Source organism: Acomys minous (assembly GCF_964271855.1).
Source record: "Acomys minous genome assembly, chromosome: 8".
Classification (NCBI taxonomy): Eukaryota; Metazoa; Chordata; class Mammalia; order Rodentia; family Muridae; genus Acomys; species Acomys minous.
In genome coordinates, this window is record NC_140489.1 from 92,064,991 (window position 1) to 92,092,257 (window position 27,267).

General features: G+C 40.5%; 1 long non-coding RNA gene across 1 annotated transcript in view; it reads right to left on the reverse strand.

Annotated features, from left to right (window-relative positions):
* LOC311603369 overlaps positions 1–27,267 on the reverse strand; it is a 225,862-nt gene that overhangs the window by 80,570 nt on the left and 118,025 nt on the right. Inside the window, exon 2 of the long non-coding RNA XR_014781075.1 lies at positions 10,885–11,062. This is a non-coding gene — a long non-coding RNA (uncharacterized lncRNA). The remainder of the gene's footprint in view (positions 1–10,884; positions 11,063–27,267) is intronic.

The following is a 27,267-nucleotide window of genomic DNA, read 5'->3' on the forward strand; positions in this document are numbered from 1 at the left end:
CCACCATCATCATCATCCTCTTAAACTGATTGACAGGAAAAAGAACTTGTCGTGTCATACTTAGAAACACCCAGAAATTTCATAATCTTTTCTGAATAAACTACTCTTGATTGGCAGGTTTTTTTAGATGACAGACATTCTAGAACATTCTCTCTTTCTCAAGTTGCTAATGGGAAGAAATCCATGAAATGCAGAAGGCAAGGAAGGCAGCAACGTGGAGCAGGCACTGTGTAGGGCGGTATCTCCTTTGCCTGTGCACAGGTCCTCCTGGGAGACAGGGCCTTACCCTAATTCTTCCTTGGCCATTCAGGTTACCAGCTTTGGGTGCTATCTGCAGAACCTCTCATTTCCTTTCCACAAGTCAGAACTCCTGTGCATATACACTACCCAACACAGGCCATCACAGGATCTCCGTACTAGCAGTTTTCTACCCACAAATCTACACAGCCTTCCTACACAAATTTATCTGTTGTTAGATGCCTTCCACAGACTAGCCTGCCCTGTTGCTGGCTATTCCATTTCTCAAAGGCTTGAACAGGTACTGGAAAGTATTAAAGTAATCATTCCTATCTCTCTCCATACCCCTTCAATATATCCACAATGATTTTAGCTCAACCAGTGAGAACAGCATCATGTAAACTTGTAAAAGCCAGGTTTGATCACATAGGCATGAATGTGGAAGCCAGAGGATGATGTCAGCTGTCATTCTTCCAGCTCTGCTTGCATTCATTTGCTTTGTTTTTAAAGATTTTATTTTGAATTCTGTGTATGCACATATGTATGTATATGTGTAGATGCATGTGTTTGGGAGTATGGGTAGGCTTGGAGTCCAGAGGCATCAAAGCCCATGGAGCTGGAGTTACAGGAATTAGTGAGCCACCTATATGGGTGTTAAGAATTGAATTTGGAATTTCTGAAAGCATAGTACATGCTTTTAGCCACCAAGCCACCTCTCTAGCCCCTACATTATTTTTTGAGATAAGGTCTCTCATTGGCCTGGAACTAGCTATTCACCAAAGTTCCAGATGCCCCTAGTCTCTGCCTCCCCAGTGCTGGAATTCTTAGCATGAGCCATAGGGGTTTGAACTCTGGTCTTCAAGCTTGAAGGCAAACATTTTATCTATTGAGCTACTACCTAGCCTAAGAATAATAAATTTAAGAGGCATTTCACTGGGGAATCCAGACACACACACACACACACACACACAGAGAGAGAGAGAGAGAGAGAGAGAGAGAGAGAGAGAGAGAGACAGAGACAGAGAGAGAGACAGAGAGAGAGAGACAGAGAGAGATTGGAGAATATTAAATAGTCATCTAATACATGTACATTTGTATTTGATTACATGTATTCTAAATACATTAAAATCATACCATGGTATGCTCTTAAATAACTAACTACTTTGAGCAGTTTATTCAAAGTACACTAGTGTTCAAACCCCTAATACAGCATTCTCAAAAACTTCCAGTCATTTTGTCCTCAGAAAACCTCCTGTTTGTGGGTGCTGATACCTATCTTTTCTGACTCATTTCCCCTCATTTTAGTAGACCATGAAAAGAAAGACATATCCTTTATTCATACTTTCTAAAGATTCATTTTACAAAAGAGATAATGAAAGATTTTTAGCCAAGTATGTTGAATGTATCATGATGTAAGATATAAATTTCCATATCTTGCACACAGCATAAAAACCTCTCTCATTGCCAGAAAATGGCCTCAGAACAAAAACATATAATGCTTAGCATATGGTATATCTCCTAAGTTTTAGCCTTACTTAGCAATGCCAAGCACTTTTTGGTGGTGAGACTATTACCTATGTAGCTTCCATAGGAACTTGCAAATTATTTTGCTGACATTAAAAACTTATTAATGGTAGTGATAATCATGTTCTTTTAGAATAGCAGGCACAAAAATTAAAGTGTAAATTGCCTTAGACTTCAACTTGAAAAATATCCATTGGTAAATGAGAGAGATTATTAGAAGCAAATCTTTTTTAGAATAAAAGGATTACTACTACTAATTTCCAGAAAAATCATTCCCTGCTTTCAGGTCATCTTGTTTCCTAAGAGATTTGAAGCTGGAAGAAAAGAATGGTCCTAAAATAGCAGTATTAGCATTAATATACCACGTCTGTATCTTTTGTCAATTGTCCATGGAGACCAGAATAAAGAAGAAAAAAAGCAAAATGGATCAGTGGACAAAGCAGAGGGCTAGGAGTGGGGCACAGGAGTCTCTATTCTAAACCCAGATATACCAGACTAAGAAAATATTTCTGACAGTTGATTTGATAGAAATAAAATGTAGAGAGAAAGATGAAACTATTAAGATAAAAATGCTTTAAAGCCATGGGTGAAGACCAGTGGCCAATCACTGTCCTTGCCTGTAGAACACTCTCTTTCCCCTTTCCTCACTCCCTTTGTCTCCCTCCCTTCTCTCTCTCTTTCACAGGTACACACAAGTTCTTTGAAATGGTTTTTTCTCTCCTTTTTGAAAAAAAAATTAAAGTAACTGGGTTAATGGGAAGCATGTTTTAATTATCTCTTCTTTTCACTTAAAAGTAATAAGAAATACCCTTAGATAAACATTTTGTTGTAGAAAAACATAAGTCATCCTAATTCAAAGGAAGAGAATGCCTAACTACTGAAGATTATTAAACAAACATTTTTGCCAAATGCTTTACCAATATAATTTTACCGAATTCTCAGAATTACCTATGAAATTTATAATGTCATCCCTACTTAATAAATAAGAAATGGAGTGTGGAAGAGCAAAGGAAGTTGTCCAAATGGCCATGCCTAGTGAACACAATCTAATTGGAGCACAGAACTCCATTACATGCCCACACCCTTCCCTTCACTCAGCAGGTTGTTAAGATTCTCACCCAGAATGCAGTTTGGCAAGGAGGCCAGAGAAGGATCATGACTACCTGACCCAATAAAACTATCTAACATTATCATGAAGGCAGGGGACAAATATGTGAGTTACGAATAGTCCTAACTCAGAACCAAGTAAGGTCAACTCAAATACAGTCTCCAAGGATTATATTCTGGCAAAAATCACTTAAACATCATTACAGTTAACCTACTTTCCTCTTCTGTAGAATGGGACTAATATTTCCTCCCAGTGTCAATACAGATTCTAGAAGTCTTGTAAAGTTAATACCATGTAATCAACATTACAATTCTTTGTTCTCTATAATCTCTTTTTATGTGTTTTTACAACAGGTGACTTCTTTGTTTTCCAGCTCTAATGTTTTTAAAAAATTAGAATTCCATGGAACCTCTTTTTGTTCAACGCAGCTATCGTCTTTATTTATAAACATGTTTTCTCTTTTACTTCAAAAAGTTCTAAGGTTGTTATCTATTTTTTAAAGCTTTCCAAGAAAAATGCTTTCAGACAGACATACATACCCATTTTGTTTTTGCTTTCCTTTTATATTATTTATGCCAAAATTTATCTTCAAATTTTTTCTTACTAGTTTTTGGTACATTTTTAATCTTTTCAGATGGCTGGTAATTCCAGTATCGGTTTGTTTGCTTGTTTACTTGTCTGTTGTCTTGTTTCTTTTAAAATATATATTTGAGACAATTAATATCCCATGCAGTGTAGACCTAGTTGTGTCTTATAAATAAGAGGAATGACTACAGTGCTTGCCCTGCCATGTCTATGCTACTGACACTCTGCCTCCATGAACTGGTAACCCACAGTCTCCTGGACCACATCCCAAAATTTTGTTGGGAAGAAGGAGTAACAGAAAATCAGAGGACAAAAGAAAGGACATGCTCTAAGCCCCACCCCTTCGTGTGACAGCTCCTACAGTGGGTGGTGTCTCATCCTTAGTTCCAACACACATTTCATTCTCCAGACATTTTTCTCATCTTTCCCCTTCAAGATGGATGTGTGAACCTGTATAAGAGTTGTGAATCTTTACAATATTCGGTCACATTGTTTAAAACTCTATAAACACTGTTGGCCTCTGTACCTATGGGTTCTACATCCTTGGTTTCAAGAAACCCCAGATGAAAAATGATGTTTTAAACGTTGCATGGTTACTGACGTGTACCGTGTGCTTGGGATGATCATAGCCAGGTCTATACTGAACATATTCCTTCTGTCTTATCACTTTTCTATAACAAAAACAGTATAACAATTAGCTATATAGCATTTATAGAACTAGGTATTATAAATATCTAGAAATGATTTTAATGTATCAGAAAATATGTGTAAGTTTAATTACACTGGAGCATCCTCAGGTCTTGGTATCTGAAGGCAGTCATATATTAATGCCATAGAAATATTTAAGGAGACTATAGTTGGAGTTTAGTTACTTTAATAAGGTCTTAAGTTGGAAAACTTAAGTGGAAGCCTATTTCCCACGGTGACTGACTGATCTGCCAAATTTCTTTTTCCTTAAAACATTTGCTTTTTTCAAAATTAGTTTCTACTTGTTACCTAGCATCTAAAGATCACCTGGGAGAATAGTTCTTAATTTCAAAGTTTAAGACTATATCACCTATCATATTTTCATTATCCTTAGGCTTGTGGAGACTAGAAAAAAAAATAACTCTTGTACATGCCTTACTCAGAAAGTTACTAAAGTATGTGCTACACAAGCATGAAAAAGGAAACCAAGTAACAAGAGTATGTAAGACACAGAAAACAGGGATTCTAACAGGCAGGGCCAAGAAGGCATCCCTGACGATTGGCAGGTAAGTCCTGAGATGCCAGAGATGTGTATGGAAGGAAGCAGGAGGATAGGCACATCTACTATGCTTGGCTCTGTTCACAATTGACAAGTTAAGAGTGCTTAGCCACTCCATAACAAAGCAAATGAAGAATAGAGGCACGATGAGCTAAAAGCAAAGTAGGGAAGTTATATGAAGGAAGACACATAGAAAGTTATGTAGCTCATCTATGAGCAGTGTTACATAACACTAAAAGATCAGTAATGAGGATGGATTTAACCAAAGCCTGGAATGTGTCACATTGAGGACAGTGGAGGAGAAGGGTGAAATCTGTAAGCATGGAGAGGAGACACAGGCACACTAAACCCTTTATTTCACCTGGCTGTGGTCATCCCAACCACACAGTACACGTCAGTAGCCATGCAACATTTAAAACATCAATGTATACTACTCATTTAACAGTCAGATCATGGCATCGTAAGTATATTATACAGAGACAAGGAGAGAAACACTAAAAGAAGCATCTTATAAAACTGGAACAAGCTCATTCTAGAAGGCAGGAAGAGAGGAACGAAGAACCGCTGTGTTACTTTACTGTTAGAAGTGTTGTTTTGGTTGTTGTGTTGTGTAAATAATACCTTGCTAAGAAGTTCGATGCCAAAACCAGAAAAAGAAAACCAAGGAACTCACCTTTCCTTCACCAGACAACCAGAAACAAAACAACAAAGTTGTTCTAGAAAGAGTGACGTCATTCGTGTCATAGTGTGAATTGCAAGATTTGGTTTTTGTATCTTAATTTCAACAGTGTAGTGAGTTGAGATTTCCCATAAGGCTCTTCAGCACACATGGGGAGGCAAGTCGTGACCCAACTCTGACCCTCAAAGGTGTCAGAAATCATGCTTCAGCTCAGCCACAATGCTGTTCTGTGTGCTAATAATATCAATATTCATTATATTCTCAGCATCAGACTTTTTCAGTTTGATCATCAAGTGCTTGAAGTGAAAGAGCAGTTTTATTCTGTTTCTCACAGCAATTTAATTTTTCCCTTAGTCATTCCCCCTCTCATACTCCTACACAGAGCACATTTTCCTCAGCATTGTGGGGGAGGTTCACACACAGCATATATCTGGAAGCTCATCCTGAGCACAACAAACCAATTAGCTGCTAAGAAAAGCACTGCGCAGTGAGTGCTTTTTTTCTTTTGACTCAGATTGTGTGTGTGAATCACAACGCAGCATACAGGGAATGTGGGATTGTGCATCTGTGTTGCAGCAAGCCACCACTTTCTTCCAGACCCTGTGGGACATCAGTTGGGGGGCGGCGGAGGCCTCCAGTCTTGCCTGCTGGTCAGGGGAATCTTCGCACCATTGAGGAGGGAGCGGACAGTGATTCTCAGTGAACACCACTACTTTTGCTTTACACAATGGCACTGTGAACAGTCTGTAAGTATTTTACCTCAGATGTCCTGTGTGTTAATAAAAGAGCATACAACTCATACACACCAAAGTAAAAGGCAGCTCTTCCAGTACAGAAATTTCCAAGCCCCTGTTGGAAGCTGCCAGAACTTCAGGGGAAACACCTAGAAGCCTCTGTCGTAGTAAGAGGTGTGGGCTGGGACCTTGTGACCTATTTGCGCCTCAGTATTTGAGTTGCTCTTCTTTCCCATCATCCTTCACATGCAGAAACTAAGCCTTCTGAGAAGGGAACTCCTCAGGCATCATTGGGCTAGCAGTTACCAGAATTATTGGGCCCAGAAGCTGGGCTCTGACAGCCCAGCAAGTCACAATAGGCCACCTGCTCTCAAGCCATCAATTAAACAAATAGTAGTAAAAAAAAAAAATGGGAATTTATTTGGAAAAGGGGTCCAGGGAAGCAGTGTCACCTCACCCCTCCCTCCCAAGTCTATCATTGGCATTCAAATGTGAGCTTTAGGTCTAACTAAAGGGCCAGGGTATTTATAACAACACAGTCTTTATCAAGGCATACCTTGACCTCAGCTTGACCCCACCCATCACCTCAGCTTCAGCCTCTCCTGCAAGGTGATATAACAGGTTGTCAGAGCTGTGTGAAATCTCTTTCCAGGAGACAGCTCCCCTGCAGGCTGATACCAGAGTCCCAGATTTTTCCTTCCCCAGCATGACATTGCTGGGAAAAGTTCAAATTGGTGGTCCACTATTATGGAAGTCTGATGGTCAAGCCCAGGATACAAGTGCCTCTTGTGTGAATGCCTCCATTGCTGCTAGGGTGGTGAGTTACATCACCAGTGATGAGCTGAAAAGAAACACTCATTTCCAATGTCTTTTTCTGCCTTTCATACTTCAGGCCCATTCCCACTTATGGAAACTAAAAATGGAGCCCATTCTAGAGAATTATGGAGATGTTACCACTCTGCATTTTTCCCCAAGGAAAGAAGTTTGATAAATTATTTAAATATCCACTAAAATGTACACTATGTTTTTTTCTAAGTAAAATGTGGAAACACTTATTTTACTGAGCCATTTATGTGCATCATCCTTCTTCTTAAGAGCACCTCTTCTCCCATAGCCATTGCTTTGGAAACCCCGGGAGATGTAATGAGATATTGATTGCCCTCGCTCTCGTCTCCACCCTAGTTTAATGATTCTACAACTTCAGAATAATTTTTGTTCAGGAAGCACAAATTCAGACATAGTTTCTACAATTTTTTTTTTAAGATAGCACATGGCACTGTGCAGAAATGTTAGGCTTCAGTATTTCAACACATCTGCTTCTGGGTGTTTGTCTGTCTGTTTGATGTCTTTTACAGAATTGTTAAAGATAAGAATATGCCATCGTTGTAGTTGGGGAAATGGCTCAGTCAAGCCCTTACTGTACAAGCATGAGGAGCTGAGTTCAATCTGCAGAACCCATGTAAAACTCAGAGTGTGTTGTTGCCTGCACCTGCACGCCTAGTAAAGAGGTAGCAGACATAGGTAGCGGGATGCTTGGCAGCAAGTTTAGCCTAATTAGCCAGGCCCCGATGAAAGACCAAATCTCCCAAAACAAGGTGGATAGCACCTTTTATTTACGCACACACACACACACACACACACACACACACACACACAGAGAGAGAGAGAGAGAGAGAGAGAGAGAGAGAGACAGACAGACAGACAGACAGACAGACACACACACACACACACACACACACACACACACACACACACACACACACACACTTAATTATTGACCCCAAATAAGACCTCCCAATCCCCAAGAGATGTGAGCTGCATTAGAACAGAAGTGGTTATACATTAGACTAGGGGCCAGGGGATATATCTCAGTGGTAGAATACCTATTTAGCATGTGTAAGGAGGCATAAATTTGATCTCCAGCACCACAGACTAAGACAGAAACATTGGGTTGTGATGTTTATGGCAGACACAGAATGGTTCAATTTGGAGATCTACCAAAAGGACAAGAGTGGGTCCTGGAAATACTGGGTTTGTATGATCTTCATAGCATCCCTGGCTGGGCCACTCTGGGGGTGGGAGTGGGGGCAGCAATGCTGATGGGGAGTTGTAAGTCCCTTCAGCATAACATAAGATCTGATCTAATGGGATATGTTGAGGATTTAAAGTCAGGAGGTTTAAAAATAGACTCAATGCCATTCAGTGGTCTACTAGAGCATGAAGCTTGGGTCATTTATTTAATCTTTGCCTAGTTAACACATTAAAAACAGATAAATGATATCACAGTGAGGAGTCAGGTTGCCTATGTCTCACACTACGGTGTGCCTGTAAGTCCTTGAGATACATAGAATTTCTCTCTTCTTTAAGGAATAAAGATGGAAAATTACAATGTATGGGTTATTTCCTACGAATACAAAAAATGGGTAGCATTTCACAGGGAGACACAGGAGGTACTTTGATCTCAATCTCCACAGATAGCCATGTGGACAAGGGTCCTCCTGTGAAGATACAGCAGTGAAAGCATCAGGACAAAAACAACAGGAAGCTGCCCTGACAGAGGAGCTTTCCTGCTTCTCTATGGCTTTCCCAGAAGCTGCTCTACACTGAAGCAGCCTAAGGCAGCGACTGCATCGTTGTTTCTCCTGGTTCTACAGTGCACACCCAACTATGGCATTCTCCTCTTTGCCCTGCTTTGGAAACTGACATGTATTAGTCACATGGTGGGTATATGAGGTACAATATAGAAGTTCTAATGAAAAATAAGGATAACTGGGTCTCTTGTGCTCCTCTCATGATACTCAACTCTTCTCCCCATAGGATCTCTTCAGCAAGATACCCAGACCTCTCATGTGGTAGCTCAGTTCTTCCACTAGCAGATGATCCAGCATAGAAGATAGATGCTTAAGCAGTGGCTTTTATTATGGCTTTGACTCAAAATTTGAGAATCTTACTTTCTCCATATCCTGTGGCAGAGAAATCCCATACCCAGCCAAAATATAAGAGCAAGGACAAAAGAGCTGCCCTGGCCCTCAGAACCGTCTGCCTAGATGCCTCAATGGCTGCACAGAAGATCTTCACTAAATAAATAACAAGAAGGAAAGCATAAATGGCTGCTTCAGTCCAGGTCTAAGTTTGTGGTTCATTTGTCTGTTTGTTTATTTCAGTTCTTGGCTCGATTTAAAGTTTAGTCTGTGACTGGCTCCCTGGCAGAGGCCTTTAAAATGCTAAAGAACTCTGTGGCACTCAGGATCTTAGACAAATGATTTTCAACACCCATGTAAGCAGCAATGATTTTCAACACCCATGTAAGCAGCAACCATGCTGAAGAGCTGTTCACAGTCTTCTGGAGGGATCACGGCAGATTTTGCCACCCAGAGTTTTACAGTGAATAAGCCTTGACATGTCACAACCAACTGAACTTGAAACTGAGCCCTCATTTTCAAAATACTGACAACTTATTCACCCATTTGCTCACTTTGTAGACTCATATTTTAGCCTAATATTCACGATGCCCTGACAGCCTTTCACGAACAATCTTATCCTCCTAAGCATCTATTACAAGATATAGACTCAGGCTCAGCAGACACCGACAGAGGGAAAAATGTATGAATAATGCTCTGTTATGCATCTAAACATGTCTTTTAGACAAATAGAAAATGTTATTACAGTCTTCTCCACTTCAAGAAAAAAAAGAATCTGTATTCATTACTGTTTTGTTGATGTAATAAAATAACATGACCACAACCAGCTTCTGGAAGAGCTTATTTTGGCTTGTAGTTCTGAAGGTGAGAATTGCAATGGTGAGGGACGCATAGCAGCTGGCTGCCAGGGTAGGAAACTGAGAGATCACAACTCTAACCACAAATTACAAAGCCGATAAACTGAACTGAAAGTGAGTTCTTTCTCCAGCCAGGATGCATCTCCTAAAAGATCCATAGCAGCAACAAACGGCAGCACCAAATGAAGACCATGAGTTCAAACATCTGAACCAATAGGGAACATTTTGGTTTGGTTGTTTGGTTCGGTTTGGTTTGGTTTGGTTTTAATTTGGGTGCTTTTCGTTTGTTTGTTTACAAGACAGGATTTCTCTGTGTAGCCTTGGCTATCCTAGACTCATTTTATAGACCAGGCTGGCCTCGAACTCACAGCGATCTTCCTGCCTCTGCCTCCCTGAGTGCTGGGATTAAAAGCGTGCACACCTATGCCCTGTGACATTTCTTATTCAGACTACCATATTCCACTGTCTTCCCCACACAGACTCATGACAATATTACAATGCAGAATGCATTTAGTATAATCTTAAAAATCCCCATAGTCCTTCACAATCTCAACACTACGCAAAACTTCAAAATCTCTTCTGAGACTTATTGTAGTCTTAACTGTGATTCCTGTAAAATAAAAAACCAAATTATACTTTTCCAACATATAATGATACAGAATATACAGTCCCATTCCAAAATTGAAGAAAGGGGCCAGGGTGAGATAACAGTGCCCCAATCAAGAGCAAAATCCAGCACACTGAACACCAAATCCTGTACCTCCATGTCAGAGTCCTACAGGCTTAGTTAGATGGCGTAGACCCTGTAGCTTTGCGGCCTTTCTCTCCTGGGCTGTCTCCACTCTCTGTATGCAGCACTCCTTGGCATGTGACTCTGGTATCTTCACCACCTTAGCATCTCCCTTGCCACCTGGGCTTCGTTTTTTTATAACTCCACACAATGGCCTCCCAGGCCCCTCTTCTCACAGTGACTTCACCACTGCCATAACTTACCTGTCTTCAGTGGCTCTATTATGAAACCACAGAGGAAGAAGCCATGACCCTCCTCACTCTTTCATCTTTCATGCTTCCAAATCCTATGTGGCCTATGTGGACAATAAGGCCAAGTTTGACATCTGGCTGTGGATCGACCTTGGCTCCCTTGAATCTCATTTGTTCCAGGTGTTGTACGCTGCTGGAAGAAATAAAGTTCCTTAGGCCTTTTTGTCCCATTTGAAAGATTAGCTGGGCAGAGCCTTGGACTTGGGACACATTTCTTGTGCCCCAATGAAGAACAGGAAGCCTCTACTTAACAGGACTAATCTCCTTAACAATAGCAGCCTCTTTTCAGCATAAGCTTTGAAGTCCTACTTAAGCTCCCTGGTGTTCTTTTTCTTTCCATCTGGATATTTTGTATGTTTTTCCACCTGACTTGATCTTTTTTCACTGTAGACTTACATAAGAGTTATCAGTAATAACCAACCACACCACTTACTCAATGCTATGTTGTCTTGAAATGCTTTTAAATTTGGTGTAGACAAGTTCTTAGGACAAGGGCGTTCTTTATCAAAATAGCAGAGTCACACTCTCTAACACACTTGCTAGTAAAGTCCTTGTTTCTGTCTGAAACCTCATGACCTAAGTCTCCACAATATTAATTCAAAGAACTCATTCAGTGACTTGTGGCTTAGGAGGCAGTAACTTCTGATCATGGTACACAATAGGATAGGGATCTAACACAGCATTAAGAACCATCTCAGAAACTAAAGATTTTCATGGTTAGATAGAAAAGCCACCTTCATTTTTAGCATAAAATTAGGCAACACAGAACGTGGAAATGATAAAACCACACAGACATAAATTGTGAGAGTCACTTCACTTGCATTGATTAGTAGACGCCCAATAAAAGTTTATTCTGTTAAATTAACTAAAATTTCTGCACTATCCACCGAGGCAATGCAAAAGTTGGAACTGCCATTGTAACTTCAACAGAGAAATAGAAAATTGTAAGGTTAAAGAAATTTAGCATGGAAGGAGGATCTGAATAAAAGGTTTTGATTATTTCTCTGCTAAAAGGCCAAACCAGATAGATTCGGGTAGTAAAACAAGGAAAGATGACTTTTTAAGTGGTTAATAATCTGGGGAGAGTTTTATAAACATTTTAGGGAAGAAAAAAATAAAACACACACACACACACAAGTTCCTTCTAATAGATGAGCAGGAGGAGAATTAACAATAAATGAGAATACATGAAATATTGAACTCATCCTTTACAGGAAAAATGAGAGGAAATAACTTAGATTCTTAGGGAGTAATACAATTCTTGCAAAATATTTAATAGCAGTAGAAACCTAGAGAAGGACCGGGCCTTAAAACTGAGTCATCATGTTTAAATAGGAAGCCCCAAGCCTCGGAAACTGTGTCTCCACCAAAAAATCAGAGCAGAGTTAGATATCTCTCCCTTTGCTTTGGCTCCTTAAACAATGTCTCACAGGACAGGCTTAAGGTTCTGGGGAAGAGCAAGCCCACAGAAGAGCAGCCCTGAAGTGATGCAGCAACACGCTGGGAACACAGGTGAGACTGGTCTGGATGTAGGGTCGCGACCTTCCGCGGTGCTAGAGGACCTAGTGAGTCCTTCAGGTTGCAACATAAGGCACTTTCTTTTTTTTAAAGATATATTTCTTTATTATTATTACATATACAGTGCTCTGCCTGCGTGTACACCTTCACACCAGAAGAGGGACATCAGATCACATTATAGATGCTTGTAAGCCACCATGTGGTTGCTGGGAATTGAGCTCATGACCCCCGAAAGAGCAGTCAGTGCTCTTAACATCTGAGCCATCTCTCCAGCCCCATAAGGCACTTTCTAAACTTCAGTTTACTTTATTCTGCAAGGTGGGTGTCGATTCATCCATCGGCAGGTTCTTCCTCTCTTCTATCTTTCTCTCCTCTATCTTCTCTAACTTTCTTTGTTTGATTTTTTTTTTTTGTATACTAGATATAAGAGGAAAAGACAAGAGGGTAAAATGGGGAATGATACAAGTATGTGCAGTATACATATGTACAGATGTGCACTGACAGAAAGAGAGGGGAGGAGAGGAGGGTTGTGGGAAGGGATTCTACCAGTCCATGAAAAATGGTCAGAAAGGTGGTCCACTGCAGCATTACTAGTAACCTGGCAATATTGCTTCAATCTGCCCCGAGTAGTTAATAATTAGAAGAAGACTCAAGGTATCAAAATCATCAGACCTCTAAAAGGCTATGAAGGAAATGCAACTTCAGGATGAGCAGTAGGAGGTAACGTAGAAAGTGACCCGGATTGGAATTAGTAGGTAGGACTTAAACAATGAGAAAATCTGAAGGGAAAATCTGCCCCCACCCAGAAGTAAATTAGCTGTTCTGAGGAAAATAATATTGCATTTATTTCAGAGGATCAAACAACTACACAGTCACACGGTGAAGAAATCAACATATAGGAAAAGGCAAAGAAAAGAGATGGGAAAGGAAGTTTGAGCCAATGGCAAGGACCAAGCTCAATGAAAAGCAGTTTCGGTAAGCATGCTCATGAATGAATATAAATATGAAAATAAACCAAGCCTTCTAAGTGTCTTAGTGTCTCCTGAGTGACTTTCTTCCAGGGACAAGGGAGAAGTACTATATTTTATGAGCTGCTTTTGGTGACAGTCCATCTGCAGGAGCTGGCTAAATACAATCACAACCCAATCTGTCTCTGTCTCTGTATGTCTCTCTGTCTGTCTGTCCCTCTGTCCTCTGGCTCTCTTTCTCTCATCTCTCTGTCTCTGTCTCTCTCTCATCTCTCTCTGTCTCTCTCTCTCTCTCTGTGTCTCTCTCTCTCTCTCTCTCTCTCTCTCTCTCTCTCTCTCTCTCTCTCTCTCTCTCTCAAAATAACGAAAATAATCTAGGCATGGTGGTACATGCCTTTAATCCTAGAACTTGGGAGGCAGAGGCAGGTGTATCGCTGTGAGTTCAAGGCCAGCCTGGTCTACATAGTGAGTCCAGGACAGCCAAGGCTGACAGAGAATTCCTGTCTCAAAATAAAATAAATAATTAAAATAAATCTTTTTTAAAAAGCAGGACAGAGGTGTTTATAGGAAATGTGATGGTGGTATCTGGATGTCCAGCAGCAGCAGACAGTCCAGTTGATCTTGGGTCTTTCCCATGTCCTTTGGAAGTGTTGGCTTACTCAAAAAAATGATCTACTCTGCATTGTTTGATGTTGGCAGAATTGTTTCTGTTCCCACTAATTAAAAACAGGTGCATTTGCCTGAGACTTGTACTGGAGGCCTTTCTGGTGCTTGGTTGCCCTAGAGACTGCGAATCTCCACAGGCAATCAGGTTAGGGGAAGAGCTCTGCTTCATTTGCATAGGAGAATTGGGGCTTCACCTGAGATTCATATTGGAAAAAAAAAAAACAGAAAAATTTTATATGCCTTAACTGTTCTGCAAAAGAGGGAAAAATGACTAGACTGGAAAGATTTTGGCAAAGGCAAAAAGCAGAGGAGAAAGATGAAGCTGGCTGCTTGTAGGGGATATAAAGCACGAACAAAGTTTTGATTATGCCAGAAGCTTGGGAGTTCGTGCCCAGGGCTAGCACACTCTTTCTACCTGACATTGCCCACTGGAAAAAATATACCGATTGCTATGTGTCTTTTAAGTGTATGACTTTCTTTCCATCTTAAAGAGATAGGGCTGAGGCACCAACATGACCAAGTGCTCTAAGCCATTAGTAAGTGATGGTTTGTGTCATTTGTCAACTGAATGAAACTGAAGATCATTGAGGAAGCAAATCTCAAGGCAAAGCTGTGAGAGGCTTTCTAAACTGCATTAATTGACGTAAGAAAATTCAACCTAATTGTGGGTAGCACTATTCTACTGACTGGGGCCCTTGGGTGAATAAAAAGGAGACTGTGTACTGAGTACCAGCATTTTCCCCTCTCCGCTTTCTGAATGGATCCAATGTGGCCAGCTGTGCAGCCTTAATGTCCTGCCACCATGAATTCCCAAGCACAGTGAACTGTCCCCTCAAACCATGGGACAAATTAAACCCTTAATTTTCTATTGTCTCATAATTTTTTAAAATTTTATTTATTTTACATCCCAACCTCCATTTCCCCTCCCTCTCCTCTTCCCAGCCTCCATCAGCACACACTCCTCCATTTCTCTATACAAAAGGGCCAAGGGTGACCTGGATGGATGTCAACCAGTCATGGGATATCAAGTTGCAGTAAGACTAAGCACCTCCACTTCTACTAAAGCTAGACAAGCAAACCCTGTAGGAGGAAAGCGTCCCAAAGGCAGGCCACAGAGTCAGAGGCAGCTGCTGTTCCGTCTGTTAGAGGAGTCTCAGAGGAGGGCCTAGGTCAGTCCCATGCACGCTCCCTAATTAGCTAAGATAACCTTCTGTCCTTCCAAAGGACTTCAGTTCTGTTCCCAGCATCCTTATGAGTGGGTTCACAACTGCTTATAACCCCAGCTTTATGGTAATCCAATATCCTTTACTGCTCTGTATGTGCACACATGCACACGCACGTGCACACACACACACACACACACACACACACACACACACACACACACACTAGGGTGAAGCATAATTTAAACCTAATTTTCCTGGCCTCTTCCTCCTCCATAAAAATACTCTTCTGCTCTGATCCTCAAAGTCTTGTATAAAGTGAGGATTTTTTGTTTCCCAGAGCTTCATCTTGCCCTGTGAATCTATAACATAAATTCATTCAACTGTGATAGAAGAGGATATATTTCCTACAGTCTATTCCTATAGACTCACAGTTTCTCAATAAGTTCAAGTGGATTTCCTGGCTCCTAGTAAAGGAGAGAGGGTATAGGGGAGAGACAAACAGAGGGAGGGGCCCAGAACAACATAATTTGGTTTTGTGCTTTTTGGGTTGGTTAGAATGTAAGCTGCCTTTTGGAGTAAATTATTTGGTTGCCAAATGGAAACTTGGTTTATAGTGGCTAGAATCTGAGTCCGGGGATTTTACATCTGATTTCCCCCTACTTTTTAATTTATGGCTCTTCAGCAAATTTAATTGGATTTGTCTTCAGTGGGGCCAACTGTTTATTACCATTTGCAAAGGCAGGCTTTTGACATTATAAGAGACTTCAAAATTGTATTGGACATAGTGAAGAATCAAGAGATAAGGATCCCAATACTCATTGGTAATTTACCTACCCAGCATGCGGCAGGGGACAGGAGGCTAAGTCAGTGGATTACCCAGAATGGCTTGGCTGGATAACAACTTTGAAAAAGTTGAGCAAAATCAACTGCTCTTCTGCCAAGTCAATCACTCGAGGATTGAAAGCCTGTCTCTCTCTCCCTTCCTTTGAACAAAGAAACTCAAAGTTGCCTTTCTGAACCTTCCCCTCCCATTTAGCTTTCAAGATGCTGTGGAAATCAAAGCTTCCAACCATCTACGAGCTTTTCAAGATCACTCAACACAGCTGTCACTCAGCAGCCCTGAAGGAGCTGAGAAGAAGTGGAAATTGCATTGGTCTTGAAGTAGAAAATGTGCCTTTGTCTCATCCCCAGTTTATTTGACCTTGAACAAGTCACTCCTACAGTGAGCTTAAGAGTTTTCTCCCATAAGACAAGAAAGTAGCACTTCCTGTCTACCGTGGAAATCTACCCAGGTGGTATGAATGCACAAGAGACAAATGAACATGGTAGTTCTTTGCACAGAATAGTTTGGAAGTCACTGACTCAGAGTCACATAGGTGTTACAGTGATGGGACAGTGCAATATATAGACGAGAGAGAGAGAGAGAGAGAGAGAGAGAGAGAGAGAGAGAGAGTCACAAAGCATCATAGCCCAGCTCCACCACAGACAGCTTTTCCCTGTGACCTCTGGGCCAAAGCTGCTTCTGTTATAAAAATAGAAGAAAATTGTTAGCCACTAAAGGAAACAATTAAAGTCCCATTGATGCCATTCAGTAAGAATGCTGCAAAGTGCCCTTCTGGAGTCTAATTGTTTAAGCATCCAAATTCAATAGCGAGACTTTGATTCAAATCCCACGTGGGGATCCTCCTATGTGTATGTCTCTGAATATGGTGCCCAAGCTCACAGAGCCCCCACTTCCTCTTCTAGAATGGAAAGAACCATGGTACCTAGTTCACAGAGTATCACGAGCATTAAATGAGCACATTGCTTGGAGAGTGCTTACGACAGTGCAAATAGACACACCCGTTACCAAAATCCATTACAACTCTGCTTGTGAAGCAGCACTAGTCAAGACAGTGAAGTGTAGGAAATTACAACCCTAAATGTCACCCTTTATTACATCATCACAAAGGTACAAAGTATTATGGTTTGGGGAAATCTATTCCAGTACATGCATACAAACAGAAGGTAGAAACAAAGAGTCCCACCAACAGATCATGCCAAATGACCCAGTAATTTAGAAAAAAAAATTTGAAAGATACTCTAGTTTTGTTTATGTTGCTGCAATCAAATGTACAAAAGATACCTTAAACAAGAAAGATTTTTTACTTTATAATTATAACTTAGAAACAATAATTGCAGAGAGATCAAGGCATCAAAAACTTGAAGTATCTAGAACAGAGAGAAATGAATTTATGCATGCTTTCTGTTCCCCTCCCTTTCTCTACTCTTAAACAGTTGAAGATCTCTGCCTAGAAAATGGTGCCACTCACAGTGGATTGGGTCTACCCACATCAATTAACAATCAAGACAATTCTCCACAAGCATGTCCACAGGGCAAACCATTGTGTACATAATCCCCCATTGAAACCTTCTTCCTATCTGGTCTTTGGTCACACCAAGTTGACTGATAGAATTAGACATTACAAATGGCCACAGCATTCTTAGTTTTCTGGTTTATATCTTTCCCATCACCTACCATACATCCCAACTTATCCTCTGCCAGTTCTGCATTCTCTGTTTTAGACTGGAATTTCTCTTCATGTACTTATATTTTCATTAGAAATCCTTTCATTGAGCTAATACAAGGGTCCTGCAGTATTCACTTACCACATGAGGATTTTCAGTTGAAATAATGGTTTGACTCACTGTTTTATTTTCTGCCCGTTCTATATCATGGTCTGCAGCTATTTTATTTCAAATAACATGATAGAAACAGGCTGGTATTTCCCAAGAGCATTTGAAAGAGCAATTTCTCATTTCCTGCCCCTATAAATGTATGTCTTGAAAATAGAATTGAGCAAAACAGTTTCTTCTGAAATCAGGTTAATATGGGTATGAAATAATCAAGGAAGAGTTGAGAAAAAGAATGTTAGACCTTTGACAAAACCTGTTTATGAGAGACTGAGTCACACTCATGTGGGTGAAGACGAGCGCTCACAGGTGCTGGAATTCGTTATTGTGTAGTCACTCATCACGTCACAAGTATTTAGTGAGTCTTTTAGAAGCCAAGAGTTGTGACTAACATTAGTACTCACTGTTGTTAGGGAAGGGGCCTGTGAAGGAGGGAAGAAGGCTATAAGCCTGTGCTGGATATACCTACATCTGGCGGGTACTTAGAATTCAGAGGGTGATGCTGAAAGGTGAACAAAGAGAGTCCCTGGAAGGGCACTCCAAGATGACAGTCTTTAGAGATGAGTACATTTTAAGCAGGAAAAGAGAAGACCTTGATCATGAGGAAGAATCTAATTCCCAAACCCTGACCCAAGAGGTCCGGGGACCTAGTTTACCAGGACTCACAGGTAAAACAGGTGGGCAGTAGAGTCTGCATTAGTTACTTGTCTTGATGTTATGACAAAATATCTAGCCAAAGAAACTTCGGGAAGGAAAGGGTTATTTAGACTCATGGTTTAAAGGTACAGTTCATCATGTTAGGGGAAGGCATAGAGACAGGAGTGGCCGGCAGCTGGTCACAGTGTATCTCCAGTGAACAGAGAGAGGAATCAGTCCTGGTACTCAGCCAGCTTCCTTCCTTTTATTCAGGCCAGAAGGGCAGAATATTACATGGAATGGTGTTATTCCTATGTAAGGGTTCTTCTTATCTCAATTAGTCTAACATAGAATCTGTATCATAGCTACGGTCCCAGTTTGTTTGCTGGCTGATTCTAGATCTGCTAAGTTGATGATCAATATTAAACTACCCAGACTGTCAGGTAAAGCAAAGCGGGAAAACTGAAAACACTAAAAACCATAGCAACTAAGCTAAGATTGGCTTCTACATTATGAGCTGTGGGAAGCCACTAATGGATATTAAGCAAAGATATAATGCTATGGTTTGGCTGTATCTCCAACAAAATATGCATTGGAAACCTGATCACCAATGCAAGAGTTGCTTCTGGCTTGAGGAATGGTGGGTAACAGCACATTTCTTTAAGGGTTCAGAAGGTGAACAGCTTAACATCATACTATATTTACTCTGGACACACAGAATAGAAGTGATTTGAGTATTAATGTCTATGCATCAAGCTGGAGGCACTAAATAAGCAATTGGTTATAAATACCTAGAAGGTCAGGGACATTTCACTCTTTACCTTCTGGGCCTTTCTATTTACCTGGTCGTTATTTGGCATGTTATGTTATGTTTTGTTTTGAGAAACCTGGTTATGGGGCATTTGTTATATATCAAAATCTCACTGGTATAAGGAGTTCTCCTTGTGGACACAGTGGAAAGGAAGATGAGGGCCAATTCCTTCTGGTGGTGATAGGACCGACCCTCCAGCGGCAAAAGCAGGAGAGGAAGGAGTCTGGAGGGGGTTTAGCTTCATGCCTTCCCATTTTTATATATCTACTTTGCTATCAAAGGTTTCTGATGAAAAAACTAACTATCTATAGTGCTACTTAGAAGTGTGACATGGGGAGGATATATTGACCGGAGGTTTAAGGCCAGAATGATCTTGTAAGAAGGAGTACCCTTGACTGCAGGCTCTGCTCCTCCTTCATGAACTGTGTGACTGGGCACTAGTCATAGAACGCCTTTGAGATTTGTATTTCTATGTGTAAAGTACAAATCCTGGAACTGGAGTTTGCCATAGGATCAAATAAAGATTAATGATAAAGAGAATATCCAGGACTCTCTGTTCTGGGTTTTTCCCTCCCATCTATACAAGAAGATGGTCCTTGATTGCTAAGTTGGTCCATCACTAGTGTGTGAAGGAAACACTTCAGGATTCAACTGCTACCAAGAAAGAATACTCCATGACATTTTAAAGGCTTTAAAATAAGCATACTACAAATATACAGAAAAATTTTTGTACTTTCCTCTAAAAAAAAAAAAGAGAGATCCCTTTGTCAGTACCAAAATAAATCACATCTCATCTTTCATAAATCCCAGTGACAGTACTCTGAAGCATATCTGAATATCTAGCTTTGATTGCTCTCAGTTTAATACACAAAACACACATGCATACACATGCACATACACATGCACGCACATGCGCACATGCACACATACATGCACACACACATGCACACTCATGCGCGCGTGCGCACACACAGTAAGATTTGTATAAGCTGACTTTTTTCAGTCACCACTGTAACGTTGCTCAGCAATCCTATCTGGCAGATGGTCTGCCATGGGATGGCTAGCTGCTACAATCCATTTGATAATATATTGGCTCTTCTCTGTTGCCTCAACAGATGCCTTGTGTGTCCAAATCTAGCTGAGCCTTCAGTCTGAGTCTGAGGTTATCTCCTTACAATTGTCGCATCCAATGCACACAGCACACACACACACACACACACACACACACACACACACACACAGAGAGAGAGACACACACAGTGTTTGTGGTTCTCTTCCCAGCCTGTTCTCAAGTCTCTGTCCAGAAGGTGGGCCAGATTGTAACACCCCTCCTTGTCAACCATGAATAACACAGGAAACCAAAACAGTGCATGCGCTTTTTCATGTTCCTGCTGGAAGTAAACCATATGTTGGCTGGACCAAGCCTTCTTATGAGTTTGATCTACAGAGAAAAAAAAAAAGCAGCAGTTTTAAAACTAATATTTCTCCCTTGCATGTATCAGCTTAAGGCGACATGAATACTGCAGACTTGCTGACTTAGGATCAAGGGTGACTTATTTGCTTCCTCAGCTTCAAGGTGGCTCGTGAGCATCATTGTGCTGGGCCCCACCTGAAGACTTCACCGGGGGATACTATACTACAGACATCACTCTTAAAGCTGTTTTTTAAGAGTTCTTCAGACTGGAGGTCTCAGCTTCTTTCTGACTTTTAGCCAGAGGCCAGTCTCTCCTCTGCCTAATCACCCTGTCAACTTGCTGTACCACAGCAGAAGAGCATCGACAATCCAGGTGAAAATTGCAACCTTTTGGAACCTAATCACAAGATGGCCATCTCACCACCTTTTCCACTCTATGTCAGCTCGAAGCAAAGTCAAGGATTACATCTGGTAGGAATACCAGAAAGTAGGCATGACCAGAGGGCACCCTTAGAGTTTACATGCCACAATGAGACTCAGTCCTCGTTAGGTGCTGGGGACAATGAGAAGATGAACATCACTCTGCTCTCCAAGTCACATGACCCAAAAAAAGCACTACATCAAGGCAGGATGAGGAATATGGGTTAGTATCTTATCCTATTTTAGACATGTAACCTTGAGTTCAAAAATGCATAAACCTGAAGAGATAGCAGAGATAGAGGCAGGGAGCTCCACTAAGGGACTTGCATTATTGTTCCCTTCCAAATTAATCAGATGTATGAGCCAAATACAAATGTGATCTCTATTTTATAACATGCCACACCCAAGTTCCAGTCCTAGCCTTCTAAGGAAGGATGGTACCCAACTCATGTACTTTCTCTTACAAACTACATTCCAACTTCAAGAACCAGCTATGGACAGTGTGCTGTAGAGATGCGGCCTCTAGATGATGGAGCTTAGATTGTTATCATTTTCTCTCCTTTGGGACAGTTTACCAACATTACAGGCTCCCCTTGAATCCATATATATATATATATATATATATATATATATATATATATATATATATCACAGGAGACTGACAAGAATAAGTAATGTAACACAGAACAGTGGTAAGGATATGTTGTAATAAAATTGCCTTTGTGTTTTGGTCCAAATTTTAAGTAAACTTAGTGGTACCTAAACACAAGTATTGCAATACCACAGTAGTCAAACAATAGTCCATCATTGGTTTGGTTTGGTTTTGCCTTTTTCTTTGAAAGTTCTCTGTGCTAACAGTAGGATGTAGAATTAGAAAGGGGGAAAATTGGAGGGGTGACATGTGAGAAAAACCTCCTTAGGGGCCTAGTATGGCTGGAGGAGAAGTGTAGACGAGAGAAACATGAAGTGACAGAGGCACCTGCATGATGATTGATGGGAAATCAGTCCCAGTGGGGATAAGAAATGCCAGGATGTAACCAGAAAGGAGTGGCAGGAAGAAGTTACTGCCAGGAATAGCAACATTTTTGACAGAGGCAAGAGGATGCGAGGGGGCAGGCCGATGTAGAAATGGTGTCAGCAATGTCTAGGTTATATTGTATAGCCCTTAAACAGACAGGAGTGGAAAGAATCCAAGGCTACTCTACATGTGAGCAGATAATATTGCATGCATTATTTTTCTCTCTGCTATGACCAAATAGCTCACAAGCGTTAATGAAGAACTTTGGTCTGTAGCTAGGGAGAATGTAGCCCATCACCACACTTCCAAACCTCTCTCCTCCCCATCTCTCTCCTTGCCTGCACTCTTCCTCACAGATACAATCATTTTCGCATTGCTCTCTGACACACAGTTAAATGGCCACACTTAAGCTACATTGCATTTTTCTTCTGATATTTCCAAGACTCTGTACTCAAATGTATAGGATGAAACAATTGGGAGATTTAAGAGGGGATTTTGAAATTTAAGAGGGGATTTTTGAATGGCACACACTAAAATCAGCCTAAGAACAAGAGGATTCAGTAGAGTCCTTCCAGAGTCTCCCCACCACCCCCACCCCCGCACAGCTTTTTTTTTTCCGTTAAAACTTTAGAAAATGTTAAACGCAAATTACTGCCATTGAGATGATGGAAACGATTTCAACGTCCCATAAATATATTCAGGAATATGCAAGCGTCTATCTGGGGCTCATTTGAAATTCTACATTGGGGAAAATGGCTAGGAAGAAGTTGTTTTATATTCCTTTTTCCTATGAATGCCTCACAGCTGAAGCCACAGAGCCACAGGCCCTGCCTATGCTCGGCTCTTGAAATATATGGAAAAAGACTTCCTAGTGTGAGTTAATTTATCAGACTTCAGTAGTGAAATCTGAGCATATTTAAGGCAGATCCCAATGCTCTCCCAGGTGCCGCTGAGACACTCTGCGTCTGATCTCTGACGTCCCATCGTATCTCATATACAATAATACTCCTTGATTATCTGTAAAGACCAGTACCTATGGGGTTCCGTTTGACCAGAAAAATGACCTCCTGTGAGCTTCAATTTTCCTTTTCTCAAATAAAGGCCTATTAACTCCACCATCGGCAGGCCTTTTCAGGAGAGTTGCCAGAGCCCCTGCTTCATGTTTGCGCGGTTCAGAGCTGCGGGTATCTTTTCTCTAAATAGTCCACCTTGCTAATACGGTTAACTTCTCCAGTAGAGAGCCATTAGACTCATGAAGGGCACGTTCAAGAGGCAGTTATGACTATCAGATAGTGAGATGTCCCTGCTGTCCCACTTTAACCCAATAACCCAGGCACCTGGCTAGAATCTGTCACAAATTGGACAATAAAGGCATATGCAAAATCTATATAATGGTAAGGAGATTCTTTCTGCCTTTTCTCTTTTTCCAGTTTTGCTTATATTCAATTATTTTGTTAACATATAAAGTGATTAGTTCCCCATTGTTCATTTTAATGCGTTATATATATTTATATATACTATACTCTATATAGTATATACAATATATTTTATTATATTCTGCTCTTATTCATCCCTACTGTCCTCTGCCACATGCTTTCTCTCCCACACAGCCTTCCTGTTTTATTTATATATACAACATATATGTATATGATATAATATATCATATATACGATATCATATATATCATTGCCCTCCCTATAGACTTCTTCCTCTTCTTTATGGTCCCTTCCCAGGTTCATGTGACATATATCTATATCTATAGATGTATATTAAAGTCTAAATTGGACATGTAAAAAAAGATGTAGTCATTATCTTCCCAAATCTGGTTTATTTTTCTTACTATGGCAATCTCTAGTTCCATGCTGCCTGCAAATGTCATCATTACCTTCTTCCTTAGATCTGATTAAAATTCCACTATGAAAGAGATTTCTCTAAATCAACTCTCAGTGCCCTGGTACTTAATAAAAAATAGTGCATTTTCAAAAAAAAGTTCACCAAGTTTTGTTTTCTTTTTTAATTTTTAAATATATTTTATTAATTTATTAACATTACATCTCAATTGTTATCCCATCCCTTGTATCCTCCCATTCTTCCCTTCCTCCTGCTTTCCCCCTATTCCTCTCCCCTATGACTGTGACTGAGGGGGACCTCCTGCCCCTGTATATGCTCATAGGATATCAAGTCTTTTCTTGGTAGCCTGCTATCCTTCCTTTGAGTGCCACCAGGCCTCCCAATCCAGGGGACATGGTCAAATATGGGGCACCAGAGTTCATGTGGAAGTTAGTCCCCACTCTCCACTCAACGTTAAAGAATGTCCTGTCCGTTGGCTAGATCTGGGTAGGGGTTTGAAGTTTACTGCATGTATTTTCCTTGGCTGGTGCCATAGTTTGAGCAGGACCCCTAGGTCCAGATCTACCCATCATAATGCTTTTCTCGTAGGCATCTAGGACCCTCTGGATCCTTCTATTTCCCCACTCTCCCTTGCTTCTCCCACTTAGAGTCATAATAGGATGTCCTCCCTCTGTCCCACTTTCCTGGTAAGTGAAGACTATCATGGGACATGCCCCTTGGGCTAGTGTCCAGATATAAATGAGTATATAGCATTTGACTCTTTCTGCTTCTGGGTTAACTCACTCATTATGATCATTTCTAGTTCAAGATGCTCCAGCACACAGCAAGAACATTTGCTCAACCATGTTCATAGCAGCCTTATTCATAATAGCCAGAATATGGAAACAGCCTAAGTGTCTTTCAGTAGAAGAATAGATAAAGAAACTGTGGTACATTTACACTATGGAATACTACTCAGCTATTAAAAACAAGGAACTCCCAAAATTTGTGGACAAATGGATTGAACAAGTTCTGTTTCCTAACTTAAAGCCTGGTATCCTGAGTTACATGGATCAAAAAACAACAATTTGGTCTTACTAATTTTATTTCAAGCACATATCTAGGAAATTTCCTCACATCTTTACTCCCCACTTAAATGTGCAGAATTCTAAAAAAGATGATCTCAGTTAATTTCACAAGGAGGTATACACATATATGTATGTATGTAGCTATATATGTATACATGTATAAGTTTTGTGTATAAGAGAGGTATTATTCTAGAAATTTTTCAGTGAGGGATATTTATAAGCCCTAGAACTTCCTTTTTCATATTGATATTTGCCAAGACTACTAGGCTTTCTATTCTCATTAGCTCATCTATTAATTGAATTATTTCATTGAGCCTTATTTTAAAATATTAAATATGCCTATAAAATTATGGTATATTCATATTTAGAAAGCATATAAAAACACCTTGTGGGCTTTCATATCTTCTTGACTCCAGCAGGTCCATCTCTTTAGAATGGCAAAATAGAATTTATTCTTCAACATGACTGGGTCAACTAAATATTTTCCAAGACCCACTCATATGCAATGCTTTAATCACTCCTTCCTCTGGGATCCACAGGTTAATAGATTCCTGATACACAGTTTTATGGTATATGTTCTTGACTTTGAACTTAGATGGTGAACTGCAAAAGGGCAAGACATGTGTATCATTCCAGTTTTTCACACTATCGAAAAAAATTGAACTGAAAAGTTGAGATAAACGGATACTATGGAATTGAATTTATTCATTAAAACTTTCCATCCTCCATTTTGATCATGCTTCCCACATTAATGTCCATCTAGAGTTTCAGGACTAAGGGCATAGAGTCCATTGACTAGAGCTCACAAAGCCTTCATCATACTTACTTGCTGCTTCTCCTGATCCTGTCAGTTCTGGGATGTACCCATTGTCTCCTAGTATAGAAAATCTGAAACTTCAGTGTGTGTGAGAATCTACCAGTAACGTGACAACTGCAAATTTTTAGAAAGAGAATGGTAGAGCCATATTTTGCATTTGGAATGCATTCTTTATACAGAGGCTGAACCAGGAGGCCACAGAGCGCTTACAGTGAGCTCAGCTAACCCTACACAGGCCTAGGCCTACCATGGCTCCTCCTCCACACAACAGATGCTTTGTCTTGGGCTTTCCAGGAGGATGTAAGGCCGTTTAAACAGCAACGAGGTAGGTTAAAAAGAACATCAAAACTGGGAAATGGCTAGGTTGCTAAAATGATTGTTGTGTAAGCATGAAGAACTGTATTTGGATCTTCAGCACTCGTTTAAAAAGGCTAATTGTGGTGACATTTGGCTGTAACCCTAGGACTATGAAGTCAGAGACAGGATTTCTGTGTTTTGACAGTCATATGGGATAGCTGAATCTGCGAGCTATATATAGTGAGGTGGACCTAGCAGAAGGAAGTAAGGTTCCTAGGAGTGTATCCTTGAAAGTTATAATGAAACCTCAACTCTCACTCTCTCTTTGCTCCATGACTGGTACAGGTGATACAGCCTTATCAGTCATATGCTTCCACCATGATGTTTAGGGCACCATAGACAGAACACAAGAGAGCTGAGTGATGATGAAATGAAAGCTCAGAAGATGACACAAAGTGAATCTTTCTGCTTTTTCTGTTGATTATCTCAGGCATTTTAACAGAAAGATGACTGAACTCAGCATGTGATAGTTAGCAGTATATTTTTAACTGAGTAGACCACAGTAATAGTGCCCAAATATTTAAGCAAATGTTAATTTGAATGTAAAACACTCTGCCCTCTACATTGTGGGTGACCTTTGTTCAATGAAATGAAGTCCTGAGTAAAAGAAAAGGCTGATCTCCCCCGGGCTGGGCTGGATGGAGATCTACCTCCAGAAGACTGCTTGTACATCATCTATAAATCTGCTCTTTCTGGGTTCCCCTTGAAAACAGCCTTTGAATGTCATCTGCTGCAATACAAGGTCTTCATCCTCTTGTCCTCTCCTATAGGGCTATATCCTCCACTGGCCATGCCTTTATCAGACAACTTGTTAAAATAAATCTCTTCCTATAAAAGTCTATATCCTGTTGGTTTTATTTCTTTGCAGAATCCTGGTTATTACAGAGAATTATACAATACTTGTGGTTGGCTTATTTCACTTAAGAGGATGTCTTTAAAGTTGAGCCATGTTG